At 44.3% G+C, this 18547-nt stretch overlaps 1 protein-coding gene across 1 annotated transcript in view; it reads right to left on the minus strand.

Annotated features, from left to right (window-relative positions):
• USP6NL (USP6 N-terminal like) overlaps positions 1-17233 on the minus strand; it is a 198353-nt gene extending 181120 nt beyond the window's left edge. The window contains exon 1 of the mRNA XM_018057001.1: positions 17135-17233. The gene's annotated coding sequence lies outside the window, so the exon portion shown is untranslated. The remainder of the gene's footprint in view (positions 1-17134) is intronic.

Below are 18547 nucleotides of genomic sequence, written 5' to 3' on the forward strand. Positions count from 1 at the left end.
CAAGGCTGACAGCCGATTACATGCACCAAAGCTGAGAGTCAGGACATCAGAAAGGAGAGTGGAAAACACAGCCCAGGACAGAGAGACAGGAAAAGAATTCTGAAATAAAGATTGAGTTGAAAGAGACAGGAGCGCGCACTTTCTTTCTCCTGGCCTCAGCAACGCAGACCTTCTCCCTCCCCTTCTCTGCTCCCTCTCCTTCCAGGTGAGGAAATTCCAGGTGGATTTCCTATCCCAGCTCTGTTTGCAACAGGCTCAAGTGGGACCCTGCCCCTTCCCATCCGCCTAAGGGGTCCTTCCTGGAGGTCCCTGTGCCTTGCTCTGATGACAGGCCCAGGAAGTCAGGGGCCTCAGAAACACACACAGAGGCTGAGCAGGGCTATGGGGCTGGCACGAGCTCCCTCAAGCATCCAGCTCCTGGGCAGCAGTGTCCCTGGTCCTCACCAGAAGGCTGTTCATGGATGGAGCCAAGCAGAAACCATCTTCACTAAGTAACCGGGAAAGTCCCTTGATGCCAAGCCAACTGGCAGCTTGTGAGAGCAGACAGTTCTGGAGTGGGTCACTTCTACTTCCTCTCTCACCAAACATCTGGCCTGGGCACTAGACCATGAGGCAGGAAGTCCTGAGCACTTGTTTTTAGCTGTGACATGTGGTCTGGGGGCAAGTCCTTTCAACACAGAGCTCATTTTCTATTCTGCACTCATGCAGCAGCTTTTTATTCTGAGTAGATCAGGGTGGCAGACAGTAACCTAATCACTGTTAGGGTTCCCATCTCACAATTCTAAAAGTTGAATAAGGAAACCAACCATCTCTTGGTCACATAGTGAGTCACTGGGTTAGGCCAAGATTAGAATGCATCAGGCCCCAGATCTAGGTCTTATCAAACAGGCCCAGGTTAATTGTTGGGGTGACACTCTGATGATGCCTTAAACTTAAAGCTATGAGAGCCATTATAACAACAGTCTGCTCACAGGCTTTTTTTAAAAACGTTACACCTGTTTTATTGTAAGAGAGTCAAAACTTAGAAAGGTTAAGTTACCTAAACTAGAACAGACAAACAACAAAAACTCTTAGCTTTCTTGATTCCAAATCCTATGGGTGCATGCTACGTCACTTCAGTCGTGTCTGACTCTTTGCGACCCCATGGACCCTCTGTCCATGGAATTCTCCAGGCAAGAATACTGGAGTGGGTTGCTGTGCCCTCCTCCAGGGGATCTTATTGGCCCAGGGATCGAACCCACATCTCTTAATTCTCCTGCATTGGCAGGTGGGCTCTGCCACCTGGGAAGAACACAGGTGGATTCTACCACTACTGCCACCTGGGCAGCCCGGAGCCTATAGAACTCCTCTAATTTATCTAGTTTTTAAACAATACAACAGACACACCCACATCCCTCCCCAACAGAAGAGTCACAGTTAAAACTTTAACTTGTGTAAATTTAAAAAAATTCTTTAAATTGCAGAAGTTTATTATTTAAAAATGAAAAATCGGACATAAAGGAAGGTGTCCTGGCTGCCTAAGACAGTCTGGGGGTGGGGGGGGGGGTGGAGGGTAGGGCAATGCTCTTCGCCCTTCGTGGGGCTTTTTTCTGTATTTTGTAAATTTACTTTATTTTTAATTGGAGTATAATTGCTTTACCATGTGGTGCTGGTTTCTGCTGCACAGTAACATGAATCATATATGAGTATAGCACATCTCCTCCCTCCTCAGCCTGCCCTTCCTGTTTTATTTGCTTTGGTACAACAAGTCTCCAAAGCAGAAGTACACCCACTCGAGGCCAAGAATGGGGTGACTTCACTCACGTTTGTTCAGATTTGTGTACGGCAGCTCGTTTGGGGACTGAATGTGACTTGGTTTTTTGAACATGTTTTGTGTGTATGCGCTCAGTCACTCAGTTGTGTCCGACTCTTTGCAACCCCACAGACTGTAGCCCGCCAGGCTCCTCTGTCCATGGGATTCTCCAGGCAAGAATATTGGACTGGGTTGCCGTTTCTTTCTGCAGGGGTTGAACCTGAATCTCCTGTATTGGCAGTCGGATTCTTTACCACTGAGCCATCTGGGAAGCCCATGAATATGCTTCACATTTGAAATGCAAGGCATAAAGTGAACACACTTCACTTTTCCAGAACCAGGCAATCAGAATGTCTGTCAAATCAGACATTCTATGCAATCATGTATATGCAAATTAGAAGTTTGAGCCTTGGGAAAAGTTTTAAAACAGAATCACCACCATCTCACCCTTACTCCACCTACTTTCCACCTAATTCATAAGTCCAAGAAAGTCTGAGATAAAAAGATTTCCTGTAGTATTCTACCATCAGGAAGCATTTATTAAATACCTAAGTGCTTGTGGTTCTGCACTAAGCTCTGTGCAGAGGGAATTGCATAGAACTGGTCTCTCTCTTGTTTTCAAGACCTCACCTTCTAAGGTAAGCAGAATTCACCTGGATAAACAGGCTCAGGACAAAATGACAGCAGGTGGGAACTTGAAAACATACCAGTGGCTGGCCACTGAAGCGTTCATCTGGTCCATGGCAGTGCATTTTCGGGGTGGGGAGCCAGGAGAAAGCATGTGGGGGTGAGCGGCTGTCGAGTTTCCCAGGGATCTTGGGTTCAGTTGCAGACGCTGCCCATGTCTCTTGGAAGAGATCGGCAGAGCAGGCTGTGGGATGAGACTGCTGCCAGGAGGGAGGAAGCTGTGGATAAACAGCTGGGCTGGAGGAGGAGGGGGCAGAGGGCAAGCAGTGAGGGTGTGGCCAGCAGAGGTCAGCAAAGCAGAGGAAGGGGGACAGGTGAGAAGAACACAACAGAACAGCTGTCTCTGGCAGCCCCACCCACGCCTTTAAGTCCAAGGTGTCTCTGAAGCCTTCCACTGGGCTAAGGGACCTCAGGTAGACCCCAGGACGGTTGTGACGGGTGGGGGTGGGGAAGAGGAGGATCCCGATGAGGTTAACACGCATGAATTGGAGTCAAGGAGTGAAGGGCACAAAGGGAGTCCTGACAAGTGACAGGATCAAAGGTAACAGGAGAATCTTTAAATCTGCTCTCGGGGAGGAGGAGACCCCAGCAAAGCCCTTGGTATTTCTCTAGATGAGTGAAAACCACTCAGAAGGGAATGAACAGGGGCCAGAACATCTCGGCTGACCCGCTAACTGTAGTTTACAATCAGGCCTTGTAAAAGGATAGGGGTGAGTATCAAACCCGACTTGGTGTCACGAAGCCCCCAGAGGAAAAGAGAATTTTGTCTTTAAAAGTCATCAGATTTGCTAATTAATAACTACAAGCTTTCCAAACCTTTTTAGACCACAGGTAGAACCCTGGTGCCACCACAGTCCAGACCCCACACAGATAATGCACCTGTAGAGATGGTCTGGGTTCCAGATTGAAGCATCTCATTTCAACCCCTTCAAATAACACACATCTTCCCATAATTATGCACGTTTTGTTACAAGAAACATCTAAGGCATCTTAATGAGGGAACAAGAAGATGGAGAGCATATAGCCAATAAATGTGTTCAGTGGCCACTAATTCTCATAAAACACCGATTTTAATTATGACAGTGAGATACTACATCTTTGCAAAACAGAGTGGTAAAAATTCAAGATTGTCCATAGCTAAGGTAGAGAAATAGATTCTCTTCCATACACTGGCAGTCTACCGATAACACTTTAGGGGGTGGGAATTTGACAGGATCTGTCTTTATGAAATGCCCATGCCTTTCAGCCAGCAATTCACTTGTGGATGTCTGTCCCAGTTTCCATCTGTCCTAGAGCATTATTCAAGTGTATGCACAAAAGAATCAAAGAATGTTTCTTACAGCAGTGTCTAAAATTTGAAAAAAAAAAAAAGGAAACAACTTAAAAAGCTATCATTAAAGATGCTAGTTAAATCTTTGCACATCCATGGAATACACTGTAGCAGCAAAAATAAATAAATAAATACATGAAGTAAATTCATATGGAAAAGATCACATCAATAGTCTTATGTCAAGATCTCAAAGATATATCACTGACTGCAAATTGAAGTTGCAGAAGGCTACATGACATTGTTCATGCAAATACATCCACTAAATTATATATTTCTCTATGTAAATATGATCACTCAAATGAAAACAAGAAAATCTGGACATTTATACCAAACCATAACTGATACTAGCAATTATGTCTAGGGGAGTAAGTAGGTTGGGGAGTGGGGAATTCAGAGGGATTTTTGTCATTACCTGTAAAGAATTTTCTCTTACAATGAGAATATATTCATGGGTTACTTGTGCAAGTGAAAAATGGATTTTAAAAGAATGAGGAATGCAAATGAACTTACAAAACAAAAATAAACTTACAAATATAGAAGAAAAAAACCCTTATGGTTACCAGACTTCCCTGGTGGTCCAATGGTTAAGAATCCGCCTGCCAATGCAGGGGACACGAGTTTGATGCCTGGTCCGGAAAGATTCTCATGTCTCAGGGCATCTAAGCTGTCGAGCCACAACTAGTGAGCCAGTGGTCTAGAGCCCACGCTCCACAACAAGAGAAGCCACCTAATGAGAAGCCCACGCGCCACAATTAGAGAGAAGCCTCTGCTCACAATTAGAGAGAAGCCTCTGCTCACCACAACTGGAGAGAAGCCTCTGCTCCCCACAACTGGAGAGAAGCCCATGTACGGCAGTGAAGATCCAGGGCAGCCAAAAATTAATTAACTTTTTGAAAAGAACAAAAAAGAAACTTATTACCAAAGGGGAAAGAGGGTAGGGAGGGATAAATCAGGAGTTTTTATTAAAATATTCACGCGGCTCCATATAAAATAAATAACCAGCAAGGACCTACTGGTAGCACAGGGAACTATGATCAATATCTTGTAATATCCTATAATGGAAAAGAATATATATACATATGTATTTATCTGAATCACTTCACTGTGCACCTAAAACTAACACAACATTGTAAGTAAACTATATTTCAATAAAATTTTTTTAAAAATAAAAGCAGAAAAAAAATGAGGGGAATGAACAGAGCATCTGTCTTCATGAGCCAGACGAATAAATACAGCTGACTGCTGAGAAGGATGGAGCTTCTTCCCAGGGAACAAAGCAAAATTACCCACTTCCTCCTCGCCCTCACACCCTCTCCTCAGCGCTGACTGGATGTTTAACACATGGACCCATCCATCTCTATCGGCTGGGTGGCCCCAGCAATCTATTCTGAAGCAGTGGTACCCCAAACCACTGACCCACCCTCTGCAGAATGAGGAGGACACTGGACTAAGAATGATCACTGTGGGAACTTCCCCACTAGGTCCTCGCTGTAACTCGATAACCTACAGTTTCAGAACTCACCGTTTTCCTTGACTCACCTCCAGGGGAGTTTGATTTATTACACAGAGAATTCAAAAACCCTCAGTCTCAGTGAGTCTCCAGTATCTGTGGTTTTAAGACAGATACACCAGACTAGTTTGAAAGTACTGAACTGGCTCTTTAACAAGTCACCCACAAGAGAACTGGTGGCAAAGGTGACCTATGAATTGATGGGCACAGAAAGTAACCCTTTTCAGATGAAAAGACTGGAAAAAAAAACCACACAGATAAACAGCAACAAAAACAACCTAAATCAGAAGACTGGGGAAAGGAAGAAACCTGATTTTTAAAAACCACACACACACAAAAAAACCCTCCATGTTAAGTTGCTAAGTCTCATTTTCCTCAGTATTTTCACCTTCATACTTCACTCTTTCACTTTTTCATTTTCCTACATGAGAGGCGAAAATACTGAAGCATGAATGAGCCTTTTATCCTCAGAGTGTTTGGCATAAAAAATAACTGCACAAGCTTTTATTTTCTTTAGAGGAGAACAAAACAATATTTTCCATCTCAACCCAGCTAACAGGAACATTTAAAAAATATTTTGCTGGCAGAAATTACAATCACAGATGCACCGAACCAAACAGCATCACATTGCCTTCCTCATTAATTTAATGACTTGTGACTTCACATAGAGGTTCATATTCAAAAACTAAGTTTCCTAAAAGTAGTATTATAGTCTTGACTCATTGAAATTATAATGAGGCAATGTGATCATATATTGAATCGAAGGTCTTAATGCAACAACTGGAGAAATATTCTTCTGTGTATACTGTGTCCCTACTGTAACCCATTTGTTGGCTCTTGGTAAATGAAATAAAACCCACTTAAAATTCTGTTGTTTCCTAGAGGGGTGGGATGGGGAGGGAGGGGGGGACGTCTATGAGGGAGGGGGCATGTGTATACCCGTGGATGATTCATGTAGATGTATGGCAGAAATCATCACAATACTGTAAAGCAATTATCCTTCAATTAAAAATAAAACAAAAATTTTTTTAAATTATGTTGTTTCAGTTGCTGAGTCCAGGCAATGTGTGTATATACATATATGTATAGTAATACACTATATTTCAAATGCCTCTGTACATTTGAAATTTTTCATAATAAAAATTGGGAGAACTTCTGTTGCTTCCTTCAAAATCTCTTTGAGGTGACCCCAGTACGACTACCCCTTTTTCTGGCTTTCTCATGTGTAATAACTTAGAGGCAGATGGCTCTGACCTTCTCTGACTCCACTTTGCAGGCTGGCTTCTGTAACTCCATGTCTCTTCTAAAATAAGCTGTCTTTGGACCACTCCCTGTCTCACTGTGGCTCATCACAAAATGTCAAAGCTCTTTGCGCAGCTTTCCCTCCTGCTTCTCAGCATCCAGCCCTCCCTCCTGCTTCTCCTTGGTCCCCATCATCCAGGAGCTGGTCTGCTCACCAATGCCCTGTCTTATCATGCATCTCTGCCCCTGGGCCATCGTGCCAGGAAGGTGCTTCCTATGACTGATCTAAGGTCCAGCTATTCCAGTCCAGCCTACGTCTTGCTGCCCCCGCTCATCCTTTGTCTTTAGCACCTGGAGTCCAAGCCATATACATCCAGAAAGAGTACTCACTTGCTCCTAGCCTGCAAATGGAGCATTTCCATTCTCAATGAAGTTACCACCTCGGTGATTCCCTCTCAGCTACTTAAAAACTAGGAGATGAAAAGAACAAGCATCAACTGAACAGGTGTTGGAAGGTAAATTATTTACCACTTTCAAAACAGTGATGTTCTAGAGGAACACAAAAGCAAATTAGCTAGGAGTACGTGACCCTGCCGTGTGTTTGTTCAACACAAACCGATGGAGTACCTATGCGGGTGCTTTTTCTGGGCACTTAAGATACAACAATGAATAATACAGACAAGCCCTCAAAGAGCAGATATTCTGTGGGGAGCAGGGGTGCAAACATAACTAATACATATCTCTTTTATAAGGGTGATAATCCCACTCATAGGGGTTTCCCCAGTGGCTCAGTGGTAAAGAATCCACCTGCAACGCAGGAGACTCAGGTTCAATCTCTGGGTTGGGAAGATCCTCTGGAGGAGGGCATGGCAACCCACTCCAGTGTTCTTGCCTGGGAAATTCCATGGACAGAGGAGCCTGGTGGGCTATAGCCTGGGGTTGCAAAAGAGTAAGACATGACTGAGCAACTAAACAACAATCCCACTTATGAGGCCCCCACCCTCATGACCTCATCACTTCCCAAGGCCCCCATCTCCTAAACCTATCACAATTGTAGATTAGGGTTTCACCATATAATTTTGGGGGAGACACCAAATACAAAATTCAGAATGTAGCATATAATGCGGTTTCATTGAGACAGTTACATTTGCATAAGGGCTTGAAGAAGATGAGGGAGTCGGCCATGAAACACTTAGAGAAACAGCATTCAGGGCAGCCGTGCAAAAGGAACCCAGTAGGGGGGTGAGCTTAGTGAGGCTGTATCACTTCTCAAGTGTGGGCACTCAGGCACGCAGCAGCTCACACCAGAGGACATGATTCTGGCTTTCTCCTTTCCTTTCCTCCAGACACACCCTACTTCAGCACATGGGGCTTTCCAGTTCCAACACAATCTTCCACATTGCTTAAGGCAGATAGATAGGGGAGCAAATAGATAACTGTGTACTTCTATATCTCTCGACTGTCTGCTACAGCACAGATCTCAAAGAAGACACTCAAAAACACGTCTGTCCATAGAGAACAGGCTTGTGTTTGCCAAGGGGGTGGGGGGAAGGATTGGGAATTTGGGATGAGCAGATGCAACCTGTCATATTAATATATAGGATGGATAAACAACAAGGTCCTACTGTATAGCATAGGGAAATATATTCAATATTCTGAGATAAACCATAATGGAAAGGATAAGAAAAAGGATATATATAACTGAATCACTTTGCTGTACTGCAGAAATTAACACATTGTAAATCAATCTTACTTGAATAAAAATTTTTGCAAAATCAAGTCTGTTAACTGATTTATTATTTAATGGCCTTGCATATTATCAAAATATCTCTGATGGCTCAGATGGTAAAGAATCTGTCTGCAATGCAGCAGACCCAGATTCAATCCCTGGGTTGGGAAGATCCCCTGGAAAAGGGAATGGCAACCCACTCCATTATTATTGTCTGGAGAATTCCATGGACAGAGGAGCCTGGAAGGCTATAGTCTATGGGGTCTGCAAAGAGCTGGACATGACTGAGTGACTTTTAATATTATAAAAATCTTCACCACTATTTTGGAAATGTTTTCTTCTTTTGATTTCATGTTATGTCCTTTGGAAAACTGTAAATAGAACTTAGCACACAGTAAGGGAATAAATGAAATATCCCACTCCAAATCTCTGATGGAAACCAGTCAAGTCGGTGTGTGGGAGGAAGAAGGTAGACGGAAAAGATGGAAGGAGGGAATTGCAAAGTCTTTCTGGGGGAAACCCAGCCTCGGGGAGTTCAGTTCCATTTTGCCCTCTGTCCAGGGAAGCCTCAGTAATCAAGGACAACCTGGTTTCAGAGGAAGTCTCTGTAAACTGAAACAAATGAGGCAGACTGAGGAGCTACAGTTTATACATTTTTAACTTAAAAACATGAGTTATAAATCATGTTTATCCCCACATGGAAGTCATTATAGAAAGTGGAAGATGGATAAAACTGAAGAAACAAACATTAAAATTTCATCTATCCTGACTCTTAGTCATGTATTATCACCTAGCTATACACACACAATTTAAAAACCACAACAAATAAAATTATCCAACCGGAAAATACCTTGTTGCCTTAATAAGACTGATTTTCATCTTAACAATGACTGAGTAATAGTGATATTTCTAACTAGAAGGAAAAAAAACATCTTTCTCTTCAGGATCTAGACTTCTTGATACAGATGAAGGCAGGCAGGTTGTTTATTTCTTTACCTTGCCCTGACACATTTGTTGTCTTCTGCAGAACATAATCAGTTCCAGAACACTACCAGCCATGGGCACAGGAATCCACGTAATCATTTAATCAATTCGTGCATGGCCACATCCACGTGCTGGGACCACAGTGTTGAACAAAATAGGCGTGGTCCCTGCCCTTAGGAAGTGCCCTGGAAGGCACTGGACATTAAACAAGAAAATTCACAAATAAACATTTACATCACAGTTAGGGTAAGAACTGGGCTTCCCTAGTGGTTCAGATGGTAAGGAATATGCCTGCAATGCAGGAGACTTGTGTTCGATCCCTGCATCAGGAGGCTCTCCTGGAAAAGGAAATGGCAACCCACTTCAGTATTCTTGCTGAAAATTCAAGGACAGAGAAACCTGGACAGTTTAAAGGGTTGCAAAGAGTTGAACACAACTTAGCAACTAACACTTCACATTATGGTAAGTATTAGGAAAGAAGTTTAGAGAGAGCTGGTCTAGCAGTGGGAGTGAAGATGCCAAGGGGTCAGGCTTTCTTAAGGAAATATTGCTTAAGCTGAGGCCTGAGGTAGATTAGGTCTTAGCCAGGACATGAAGGAGGGAGAGAGGGTCCTCACAGTGGGAAGGGACCCAGTGCTTTCAAGGAACTGAAAGATCAGATTGCTACAGATAATTAGAATGGGAAGGGATTGTATTAGTTATGGTTCTCCAAAGAAACAGAACAAGTAGGATGTGTATACAGAGAGAGACCTATTATAAGAAACAGGTTCATGAGTTTCTGGGGGCATGTAAGTCCTAATACCTGAAGGATGACACAGCAAGCTGGAAACCCAGAGACCTGAGAGTATAATTCCAATCCCAGGGGGAGCTGATGGTGTAGTCTGGTCTCAAGTCCAGTAGACTTAGGATCCAGGAAGAGCCAAAGATTTAGTTTGAGTCTAAAGACAGGAAAAAAGCAAATGTCCTAGTCCAAAGACTTTCAGGCAGGAGGAAGTCTCCATGCTCAGGGGAAATCAACCTTTTGCTCTATTTGGGCCTTGAACTGATAGGGTGAGGCTCACCACATTACCGAGGATAAAAAGGAGAGTTAAAAATTAAAATAAGGAGGATCCTTCCACCTTTTAACTCCAGTCTGATAGAAACTGTCTCATTCTTGCTTTTGTAGAGAAGGAATCTTGACCAGTGTGAAGAGAAAGTCATGTGCCCCTAGTGGCCAGGAGGAATATTAGCACAAAAGCAACAAACTTGAATAGGAGTTGGCAAACCACAGCCCACAGGTCAAATCTGTCCTTCCCACAGCCTGTATGTGTTTTTGTACAACCCGTGGGCCAAAAATGCCTTTTACATTTTTAAATGGTTTTCTAAAAATCAAAAGAATACTATTTCATGACATGTGAAATATATCTGAAATTCGAATTTCAACGTCCATAATCTTGTTGGATCACCCTTCGTTGGGAGTGCTCTCATGCTATGAGACAGAACTGCGTCATTGTGAAAGAGATACGTGATCTGCAAGGCCTAAAATATTTACCATCTGGCCTGTATTGGTCTGAATACTTGTATCTCTCCAAAATTCTTATGTTGAAACCTGACACCCAATGTGATCGTATTAGGATGTAAAGCCTTTGGGGGTGAGGGTGGAGCTCTCATGAAGGGGATTAGTGCCCTTATGAAAGAGACCCCAGAGAGCTCCCTCACCTCTCTGCCCCTCTGTTACACTACGTGAAGTTACAATAGAAGGCACCAGACATTGAATCTGCTGGTGCCCTGATCTTGAATGTCCTGGTAACCAGAATTGTAAGAAGCAAATTTCTCCTTACAAGTCACCAGTCTGTGGTATTTTTGTTATAGTTGCCTAAACCAATAAGACACGGCCCTTTACAGAAGAGGTTTGCCAGCCCTCAAGGTTAAAGGGAATGGACAGGTCAGAAACTCAAGAAAGGAAGAGTCAGGCAAAACTGTAGAAGGTAGTCCCATCCCACCTTCATCCAGGACTGAGCTCACATCAGAAAAGGGTCTCTCTGTCAGGCTTGTAGTACCTTACAATGCCTTGGTTGTTCAGAGGCCTAGGGAAGGGAAAATGATGAACATACCATGCAGCCTGTCAGCACATTTCATATAGACTCAATTTGGATTATTATTACTGTTGTTTGATGATTGTCTTCATGCTAATTTAAAAAACGTTCCTTGGGCTTTCCTGGTGGCTCAGTGGTAAAAAATCTGCCTGCTAATGCAGGAGATGCAGGTTTGAGCCCTGACCCGGGAAGATCCCACATGCCACAGGGCAACTAAGCCCCTGCACCTCAACTTCTGAGCATGCACTCTAGAGCCCAGGAGGCGCAACTACTGAAGCCTGAATGCCAAGAGCCTGTGCTGCACAACAAGAGAAACCACTGCAATGAAAAGCTCGTGCACAGCTAAAGATGAGCCCCAACTCTTCCCAACTACAGAAAAGCCCTCGCAGCAATAAAGACCCAACACAGCCAAAAATAAGTAAAATTTGAGAGAGAAAAAATGTTCATTTAAGCAAAAATCCACCCTGCCTTTTAGAGTCTGACATCCCTCACCAGCCCTGCATTCTGACCATTTTGGGGGTGAGTGACATTTTCCTACAATGCTGGCTCATTATTTTTGCTCCTGGAATTGCAAATCCAAGGATCAAATGGCACAGTCTGAATACAGCACGGAGGGGAGGGAATCCCACCAGAGGTGCCCTGAAACAAAGCAAACAAACAACTTCAAAACCACATCAGGCAATCTGGACCTGTTACAGGACAGATGGAACTCTGAATTGTTTGATTCCATCAGCAGAACAGAGGAAGGAAATGTTTTAAAATGAGATTATGTTATTTTCCCCAGTTCTTATTATGAAACCTTCCTGAAATGAACTTTAAATATCTGCAGCCCCTTTCATGGAGATGAATGGGTTTCAGCCAGCAGGAGCATTGCGGGAAAGTGGCTCCATTATGAAAAATGTGGAGAGGCAGAGGTTGAGCTGAATAGTGGATCCCTGTGGGGTCCTTTGGCTGGGTGAAAAATCAGGCTCTCAAACACAGCTGTGTGTGTTAGGAAGGGCCAGATGTCTTTGAAAAATCTATGTGCCCCATATAAACATTAATTAAGGGGTCCTTTTGCAAAAGACATCAATTGTAATGAAAAAAAATTCTTCTGAATTCTTTGCCCTCAATAGGAAAATGATTGACAACTAGTTATTGCGTGGAGAAGAAAAAATATACTGGAAGTTATGAACATTTCCCCCAAATAAAATCATGTTATAGTTCTTTAGAATGCTAGGTTTTCTATACAGAATTTTCCAAGGGATGGTGTCTGTATTATCTAGCCCCAAACCTTGTTAAATAAAAATAAAAACTTGAAAAAAAAAAATGGTGTTTTGCTAGTGTTCCTTGTCAGTGAGTGTCCAGGCAGGGCGACACAGCTTGGCTAGGGATGTTTTCATTTGTCTCCGGTGTGTATACACACACGCACGCGCACATGCACACACACACCCCTCTAAATATTGGGTTCCTCCAGATCCTCTGAGTTACAGAGCCCATATCCAACTGCTGATCTGACATTGCCCCTGAGAAGTCTCAGAACAACTGAAATTTAATTACCTTCCCCGTACTCCTTCTGGATAATTTTCTCCTGGTCTTCACCAGCTCTGTAAATGGCACATCCATCCATGCATCAAGCCAGATTTAGGATTCATCTCAATTCTATTGTCATTACCCAGCCCACAGACCATCCCAAAGAATGACTTGAAGTGTAAATAAGACTGTATCATTGCTCTTTCAAGACCTTCACTGACTTACCATCACTTTTAGAATAAAATTCAAACTCTTCTTCCTTAGCCTGCAAAACCTGTACAGTCTGGTCGGGTAAGTTTTCGAGCATTTGCTCAATTATTCCTTTCTCGGTCACAATGTACCAGCCACACTGGTATGTTCCAGTCTTTGCATGCTAATCCTTCTCCACTCTGAGCTCTGGGTTTCTGTTCCCTGCGTCTGCACAGCGCACCCCCACATACTTCACAGGCAGCCACTTTGACAATAGAGCATGCTCTCAACTTCCTTTCTCTTTAAATGATCAGGGTTTGGGGCTGAACTGTCACTACTAGAATTCAACATAGCCCCTCAAATGGCACCCTTCTTTATCTAAGCTCTGAGTCATTAAGAAATAAGTCAAACGAGCCAAGCAGATGGAAACCGAAATATTGCCTTTACAACAAATAAAATAGATCTCAGAGAATGCGGCTTATGTTATCTGCAAACAAGTGGCTTCTGGACACTATCACCAGGTTCAAATAGACCTGCCCCCACCAGTAACAGGCTGTGCTATGTCAGAGCACACCTCCCCATGTGGGGGTCTTGCCCCTGGAATATTGACAGCAGGGAAAGGCAGAGAAGACCTTCATTCTCTGCAGTCTGATTCTCTAAAAAAAAGGAGAGGACATATCTGAACCCTGCAGCCCAGTATCTCTTTCCAAACGTAAGGAATTCCTCTTCCTCTAAGCTACAAGGCAGAAGTAGACTAGGAGTGTTACACTACCAAAGCTTCCTCTACATGGTAGGAAGCATCAGGAGTTGAGAAGTGCTCTCTATTGTGACCCTCAGCCCCGCCACCTCCTTTAAATGCCTGCCTTGCTCCCCTCCCCTGGGCTGGGCTCTCCATCTGGCTCTCCTGCACTCCTGTGTTCATCTCCACCATTACCATAATGATCTCCTGTGTGTCTGCAAACTTCCTAAGGGCAGAGACCAGGGAGAATAAAGAGTGGAGGGAAGATATAATGTGGGCTGGTGGGGAATTCTCATGCAATATCCCACAGGTTGAGGAATGACCCCAACTTGGGAATGGAATGCCAGCTAGGATGGGACTATCAACAAAATAAGAGCAGCCCAAGGACCACAGCAGAGCTGGCCTGTGCATAGAAGCCTCTTCTGGAGAGCTCCACTTTATCTCGTCCCAGCCTCAGAGAGACAGATAAACAGAAAGAAAGGTTTGTCCTCCTCACACAGGGCTTTGTGTGACTTTTTTTCCTTTCCTGTTTTTTTTTTTTTCAAATATACTGAAAACAGAAAAATACCCATCAGACGAAAGCTGCCGTGACCTCAAGTTTCAATGGTTCAATCCCTGTTGCAATGACTCAAAGGTTAAGTGGTTCAAGCTGTGTCACAGTGACTTTGGCTTCCCGGTAACACAATGTGCTCTCACACACTAAACTGATCTGATTTTAAAACCAGTGCAGCTGCAGTTGAAGCCTGTCTCTACCGAGGAGATTGAAGCAGCCCCCATATGTGGGGTATAACACATACACAGGGCTTACTGTTGGCAGGTACGACTGAGAAAGTGGTCTAATCACTAGTTATAACCAACAACTCTGTGCTTTCTCATCCTAGCATTCACATTCTCTGCAAAGGGTGGTATTTAAGTCTGAACTATTGCAGAGAGCAAGGAAGAATGTGCTTACATGTAGGGCAAGCAGCCCATGGGGAGGACCAAACTACCAGATTGAGGACAGCAAGAAACAGCTATTAGTATGTAAGTCACAACCTAGATGGAACAAGCAATATTCCCAGGACAGAGCAAAGCTTAACCTTGCCCTCCGCCCCCTTCCCCCATTCCCCACCATGGGACCACGGGGACCAGGGGACAAGTCAGGAAGGCAGTGCTGTTCACGGCTACTGAGAAAACACCAAGACTCCTATAGAGCCCAGTCTACACATATAGACTCACACATAGATCTGTGCATGTCAATTTGTATAAACAACCCTTACAAGGCCACATCACCCCACTATGCTCCACATACAACTTCCAATTATACCACGTCCTTTAGTGGCTTCTTCCTTTCGAAGAGCCCTCAGTGTTTCTGTTAACCTTCAGCTTTGCTGAACGGTCCAACCAGGGAGGGTATGGATGTTTAGTGGGACTCATTGGAGCCCACACACTATGCTAAGTGAAATAAACCAGTCATAAAAGGACATATTGTGTAATTCTACTTCTATGAAGTTCCTGGAAGAATCAGAATCATAGGGACAGAAAGTAGAATGGAGGTTGCTGGGGGCTGGGAGGCAGTGTTTAATGCGGACAGAATTTTTATTGGGGAAGATCAAAAAGTTCTGGAGACAGACAGTAGTAATGGTTGTACAACAATGTGAATGTTCTTAAGGCCACTTGACTGTAGACTTAAAATGTTTAAAATGGTAAATTTCTCATTGTGTATATTTTTGCTGGATTTTTTTTTAAAGAAAGGGAAAGTGAATTAATATTCATGGAACACCTAGCATATATCAGTACCACCATAACTGATGTTCATTTAACATCCCAAACAAATCCCCCGGGTTCTGTGCAAGGCAGTCAGCAACCGCATCTGGTCAGGTGTCCAGAGACCACCCTCCATTCTAGACTTCTGGCCTTTCTGGGAGGAGTGCATACGCCACTGTATAAGCCCCTGCCCCCAGGGCAATGGTCAAAAAACTGCCCCAACCTGCCAGTGTTTCCGGAGATGGGGCCCCACTTTTAGCTACCAGCTCTTTGTCCATTGACGAGGAAGAGATCTGGATTCAATCTTCCAAGCCCTGGCTTTCCCCTGTTTCCCAGCCCAAGTATGGCTGCCCTATAGCAAAAGGGGTCCCCCATCCCAGGAATCAGAGTTCTGTGCGACCAGGGTCACATGCATGTCAGAGATGAGGAAAGACGCACAGCTCCATGAGCTGGGTGGTCTGCTGCTTGAGGACCTCCCGAGCCCCAGACAGCCTTGGTGAAACAGGAAAGACCGCTATGATAGAGACTCAGAATCCTTCTCAACACAGCGTCCTGGGGTCAGAGCTGATCTAACAAGCTGAAACAACCCTTGTTATTTGACTGGCCTGGCCTTGGCTTTTGTCCTGACTTTCTCCAAAAGGCTGCCAGGGCTCTGCGCCCCATCCCGTGCTCAATCCAGCCATTTGAGCTGCTCTCCCCAGCCTGCTTCTTGGAGAAGGCGCTGAGCAGATAGAGCTTGACCTCCTAAAAAGGCACAAAGCTGCAAAGCCCCATCTGCCGTCGTCCTGTCTGCACTCTCCAGAGCCAGCTCCCGAGTGTTCATCTTCCCAGGTCCCTGGGCCACGTGAAACAAGACAACTTTACTATCTCGCTCCTTTTATTAACAACACCTCTGCCTCCCATCACTGAGGCCTGAGCCAATTTGTTTCAAAAGCTTCTTTCTCTGTTAGTGGAGGAGCACTGACTTCAGACTCGTGCACGGCCCAGCTCCAATGCGAGTTAAACAGACAGGACAGAGACATTCCCATTGCGGGTGGGAGATGCTCTTCTTTCCCCTGCAGGACTTCCCTCATCACGTCCCACCCCCACCCCTGCTCTCAATTCCTTTTACACACACACACACATGTTTGGAACAAGAAGGAAAAGATTCTGCCCTTTAGATTCCAGGCCTGCTCTTGATCCTTGAGATTAGAGTACCCTCATTGGCCAATGGCCTCATCCCAGCACACACGGCCACCTCAGGACAGCTGAACTGCAGGAGGGCTGGGCAGAGAAATAAGGAGGTGGCCCTCCCCTGGCCACTTGCACAAGCAGCTTTCAAACCAGATCAGCAGGCACAGAGTTCTTTGTTCTTTCTGGTACCTGTCTAACCCGTGTTGAACCAGGGCTGTGGCTGCTCCCTCTTGGAAGGAAGAAGAGAAGGCTGCATTTCATTTATGGGAGCCCAGGAGCTGGCTCCCCACACCTTCAAACCACAACTAGCCTGACCAATTACCAGGACTCTGGGACTCTGGTTCGGGGCAGGGAAGCAGGGGAAGCCTGGTGTCAGGTCTGGAGAAGGCGGGGCTCTGTGCGCCCCTGCCTTCTGGCGGGACTTACCTATAAGCACTCAGAGGCAGCGGGGACCCATGTTCAAGGTCGACTTCTAAAGATCCAGAGAAGGCCTTTGCACCAGCGCCTAGGATGTGGCAGTAAACAAGAGGTGTTTCATTTGTTTGGAGCCCAAGGAAAAGGCAGCTCAACCTGCTCTCCCTCCACCAGCTGCTTTAACAAGCACTGCAAACTATAATTATTAATACATTTTGTCTGTTGGACCAGTTGAGGAAACGGATGGCTTCCCCTGCAGCCAAGGTGTTTGCCAGCCCTGGGGGTTCTGGGGACTATCCCTGAATGTCTTAGTCTGGCTTTCAACATGCTTGACTTGTTCTGTGAGTCATAGTCCAATTAAAATAAAAGTGGCGGAGGAAAAAAAAAATTGCAGAAAAGACAGAACTCCATAGAGGATACAAGACCAGTAAGCATGTATGTTACAGGACGCCTTCCTCTAAAAACACCAACCCAGTGCTTGCTTCGGCAGCACATATACTAAAATTGGAACGATACAGAGAAGATTAGGATGGCCCCTGCGCAAGGATGACATGCAAATTCGTGAAGCGTTCCATATTTTTAAGCAAGATCAAAAGACAGCCTTCTGAATGGGAGAAAATAATAGCAAATGAAGCAACTGACAAACAACTAATCTCAAAAATATACAAGCAACTTAGGCAGCTCAATTCCAGAAAAATAAATGACCCAATCGAAAAATGGGCCAAAGAACTAAATAGACATTTCTCCAAAGAAGACATACGGATGGCTAACAAACACACGAAAAGATGCTCAACATCACTCATTATCAGAGAAATGCAAATCAAAACCACAATGAGGTACAATTTCACACCAGTCAGAATGGCTGAGATCCAAAAGTCTACAAGCAATAAATGCTGGAGAGGGTGTGGAGAAAAGGGAACCCTCTTACACTGTTGGTGGGAATGCAAACTAGTACAGCCACTATGGAGAACAGTGTGGAGATTCCTTAAAAAATTGCAAATAGAACTGCCTTATGACCCAGCAATCCCACTGCTGGGCATACACACCAAGGAAATCAGAATTGAAAGAGACACATGTACCCCAATGTTCATCGCAGCACTGTTTATAATAGCCAGGACATGGAAGCAACCTAGATGTCCATCAGCAGATGAATGGACAAGAAAGCTGTGGTACATATACACAATGGAGTATTACTCAGCCATTAAAAAGAATACATTTGAATCAGTTCTAATGAGGTGGATGAAACTGGAGCCAATTATACAGAGTGAAGTAAGCCAGAAAGAAAAACACCAATACAGTATACTAACACATATATATGGAATTTAGAAAGATGGTAATGATAACCCTGTATGCGAGACAGCAAAAGGGACACAAATGTAAAGAACAGACTTTTGGACACGTGGGAGAGGGAGAGGGTGGGATGAT

This window comes from Capra hircus, chromosome 13, assembly GCF_001704415.2.
Source record: "Capra hircus breed San Clemente chromosome 13, ASM170441v1, whole genome shotgun sequence".
NCBI classification, from domain to species: Eukaryota; Metazoa; Chordata; class Mammalia; order Artiodactyla; family Bovidae; genus Capra; species Capra hircus.